The sequence below is a fragment of the Melospiza melodia genome, chromosome 5 (genome assembly GCF_035770615.1).
Source record: "Melospiza melodia melodia isolate bMelMel2 chromosome 5, bMelMel2.pri, whole genome shotgun sequence".
In the NCBI taxonomy this organism is placed as follows: domain Eukaryota; kingdom Metazoa; phylum Chordata; class Aves; order Passeriformes; family Passerellidae; genus Melospiza; species Melospiza melodia.
The window spans coordinates 74,319,826-74,324,427 of record NC_086198.1 but is presented as its reverse complement, the minus strand read 5'-3'; positions in this window follow the sequence as shown (position 1 = coordinate 74,324,427).

Sequence of the window (4,602 nt, the reverse complement as noted above, 5' to 3'; positions counted from 1 at the left end):
TTCGTGGTTCTTGCTTTTTCATCATAGCAAAATTTGTGTAAAGGCAGTGAGGGAAGCCGGTGGCTACAGTAAAGGGGAAACAAGTGGCTGAGAAAAAATTGTGGCTAGTGTAGAACAAAGTGAGAAACAGGAGAGTCATTGAGAGGAGAGAAGGGAGGAAAGCTAAGAGAAGTCACTGCTGTGACAGGGTAAGAAAAATGTGTCTCTGTCACAACAATTGCTTTGGACATTAGCAGCCATCAGCCATGTAGTAGTACAGAGCAAAAAATGAAAACTGTCTTTTTTTAAAGTCCTAAATTACAGTTGCCATGTATTTCCACCAGATATTGATTAGGCAGCCACTGTACCATCAATGCACAGTCAAGTGTCCCCCTCATGAGAACAAGTGAACCACCTGTTTAACACAGCTCCATTTTCCAATGCACTTCACAGAGACTTGTCTAAAGGCATACTGGACAAGTCTACTCCTAGTATTACTTATCTAGGAGACACTTAGGGCCTCTGAGATGAGCCATAACTCATCTTTTTCTTAGAGTGCTGTTTGATATCCTTCCAAGCCAGACAAATCTTCTTTAGCACAAACCTTTATGGTCTTTTTTGTCTGTACCCTGTAGACTCCACTCCATGGCTTGACTGCTAGCTCTGGTATCTGATTTCCCCAGACAGTGGGTAATCCATTTCCACTTTCTTTAATAGTAGCTTTGATGTGTCTCCCTTGTACTCTGCTGTGCTCTCATTTGTCATCCATCCAACCATCCATTACTGTCTAAAATGTGGAGGCATAGCAATGTTTAGAAGTGTTCTCATCAGTTCCTTTGTGGTCCCCAGTGTCTCTGAGCTGTTCAATAAAATTTCCTTTACATTCTGTTTAGAACAGAAGTTTATTTCTCCGTTAATCTTCATTTACACATCACTTTGAAACAGTAAAATCAACTGGTTCCCCTCCATTCCCAGTACTATTATCTGCTTTAATGTCACAGCATCAAAACTCACAAAGTTTTCAGCCTGAATGACTCTACTTCTGCAGTCTGTGTGTTTTGCTACATTATTCAATATCCTTTTTATCTTCCCCGCTCTATCAGCTTCCTGCTTTGCAAGTTTGTGTTTCAGTTTCCTCCCATTGTAAATCCTTGCAGTCACATGTCTGGTCAATGATTCAGATATCACCTGTGAAATCTCGGTCTTCCAGGATTTTGACTGATGTTCACCATATCCCTGCCACTGATATTCCTCAGTCAATTCCTCCTTCTTCAACCCTTCCTTATTCTTCCTTCTTCCATTCAGAAGAAGTAGCAAGAATGTTCAAAAATCTGATTATCTTAAAGTAGTCCCTGCTTTGAATGACTTCAAAGCTGCTTTCTCAATTGCAGCATAAAAAACATTCCAAGCTATTAACAGAAGCTTAAACTGTCCAACTCTCCACAGATCAAATGTGGTCTCAGGGATTACAAAATGAATTTATTTATTTGAGTACCATAGAATGCTCTGTACAGTAGATGACCATAACATGATCTTACCATCCTATTATTATTTCTGCATTCTGAATTTGACTTAATTTCAAAATTAGGAATCCATTGGTTGTCTCAAATTCTCCATATTGTTGTTGACAAGAACATGCATGATATAGACATAAGTTTTCTCCTTGAGGTATTTAATAAAGATATGTCCTTCTACTCATGTATAACATTGTCTACTTTCTCCAAATTTTGCCAAGAAGTTTGCTTGTGGCAGCAGTTAAGGTTGGATGTCCTGTATATTAACAGCTAACAGCAATTCATCAGTTCCACGGACTGCATTTTCATTATGCAGGGTCTGGAACAGCTCCCCACAATTCAGCATGTTTTTAAAACCCACATCAAGAGAAAGGCAAGAAAATGAAGAGATTTGTGTATTGGTGGACAGAGGTGTTGATTTGTTTTTAGTTCCAGATTTTTTTTACCATGTAAATGTTTAATGTGATCTTATTGATGAAATTATGGTCTGTCATCCTGCCAAAGCTTCTTGTCATGCAGATATGACTGTCCTTACCTTCAGCCAGAAGGGACACAAGATGGGCATGCTCAGCAGCTGGCAGGAGCAAGCTCTTAATTATTGGAGAAACTGAAAGTCTCCCAGTGCTCCGTGCCAGGCAGCAGTACCAGGTGGTACAGTGACAGCTTCTGGGGCAATGCTGGTTGGCATGCACCACATACCTTGCTGAAATTTCTTTATGATATTGCACACAAAGGTGCTTTCTCATGGTGCATACAAATATTGCATACAAAGGTGCTCCAATGTCGTCTGAGGGAGATTTCAAGTGAAATTGCCTTGAGTTTTCTCCACTGACAAGAACACTGACATGCAGGCATTTCCAGGGACCATCAGCAGAATTAATCTATGCCAGTAACTGCTCTTATTTTTGTGAAATCTGAAAGGGTTTTAAGCATATAATTTTACTCATTAAGTGCCCTTCTCAGGACTGGACTTCACACCTCATCACAGTGTGGAGCTGCATGAGAAAGCCTGGCTGGGAGAGCCACCACTTCCCTGGGTTATCTCTCAGTGTGGGTAAGACCAGCCAGATCCCCTTGGGAGAAATAGCTACTCACTTTTCACAGTTTAGGAAGGTTTATTAAATCTTATCAAAAATACAACAGAAGACTGAATAAAGAAAAAAGGTTACAGCGCTGGGAGCAAAACATTTTCCCCCGGCATGTGCTCAGCGCCCTCATAGTGGAGGCTTTCCCTTTTTAACCCTTTAATCCCTCCCAAAGTTCTGTCCATCAACCCCTTCTTCACTGTCCAGTGGTGGAGATCTCTTCCTCAAATCCTGATTGGAGGTCAGGTGTCACCATAGTGTCAAGCCAGCCCTCCCAGATGTCCCAACTCCAGCTGGCCCTTGATAACCACACAAGGGGGTAAAACATAACTATAAATCTATAAAACTTTTCTTAACCTATATACATGATATTTGTCCATTAATTGTGAGAGTCAATCATCACATTACTCATCTATTACATTCTTTACACAAATATCTGGTAGGTGTTCCTCAGAAACACAGGGCTACCTTTCCAGAGGTGACCACAAGGGACTGTCACACGTGCAGAGATTTCACCTGAGATTTTGCTTCAGCGTTCATCTCCAGCTAAGCTTGCTTTGCAGAGAGTTCCAGCCTGGGATGTCTGAGCCAGAGCACAGCTCCTCCCTCACCCTTGTGTAAGGGGAAAGAAGGACATGTGCGCTGGGTGTGGGATGTGGCATCATGTCAAGGATGGAGGGTGAGGATTCCGTCAGGGGTGGGAGCAGAGGAGGCAGGCTGAGAGGCTTCCCCAGGGCATGAGAAAGGTGAGGGGAGGAGGAAAGCAAGGCTTGCCTGGAGACTAGTGGAAGGTAGAGCTCTAGTATATACTTATCCCAACAACTATTTCCATCTTAAACAGCCTGAGCTGCCTCTAGCAAAGAGGTTTTTGTCTGTGTGCTGTGGGAAAACACATGTAAAGACAGTGTTGGTTACAACTGCCCTATCAATGTTTTTATTTAAAGGATGTGGATTGACTGGCTGCTGAGGAAATGAAAGGGGATGCTCACAGAGGAAAGCCTCTGCTCACTGTGTAAGCATATGTTTATTTAGAAAATGTATGAAAATGAATTTCAATTTTTGGTAAAAATGAACTTCCATCATATGAAGTAAGACAAATGGATATTAATCTGATTTTTCTAAGTGGTCTGGTCCTGAGCTTCTCCTGAGGCATCTCTCCCTTGGGAATCTCCCAGGAAGAGTCTCCTCCCACCGGGGCAGTGTGCTCAGGCTGTTAGCACCTTTTAGGAGGCCACCTTCGCTCAGCACCAGCTGGACTGGTTTGTTCCACACCTTTGTTTTGGAGTGAACCGAGGCTGCTGAAGCTGAGGCTGGCACTGCTCTCTGTGTCACTGTCTCACGCCAATGTCACACTGATGTCATGCGGCCTGCCCCGGGTTTTGGGCTATCCCGGCGGGCTGCAATGGATCCCGATAGCACAGCCCTGTTCAGCACAGCCTGTCCAAGCTCCCAGGCAGCTCCTAGCTGCAGGCCACCTTAGCAAGCTGAGGTGATATCAGCTCTTAATGATTATCAGCTCATTTTATGATTTCAGCTCTTTGCTTGCTAAGTGCCTTAGGCAGATGCAGGGAGAGAGAGGAGAAGGCTGTGTGAGGTTCCACAGGAGCGTCTTTATTGAATCTTCTGTGAAGGTTCTCAGGGACAGCTGTTCTGCCAAGCTGGGCAAAAGTAGGGGGTTTTGTAGGATACAGGAACTTTAGAAATTGTCCGATAGTAAGGGTCACAGGGAAAGCGACCTATGGTCTTACAGAGAGATAAGCAAGGGTCTGAAGGTGGGAGAGGGGCTTCTCAGGTCCAGCCATCATGACTCGGCGTTTCCTGTCTCAGGCTGCCGAACGCCAGGAGGCCTTGCAGGCCCTGGGCCTGCTGCACTGAGGTGTGTGTGCTGTGTGCTGCTCTGCCACTGCAAGGACAGTGACTGAGCATAACAGCACCGAGCAATGACCTACACCTGCATCTGCTGACATCAGCAGGGATTCTCATGTTGACTTAGAGAGCAGATTCTCTGAAAACGCCACGTGTGT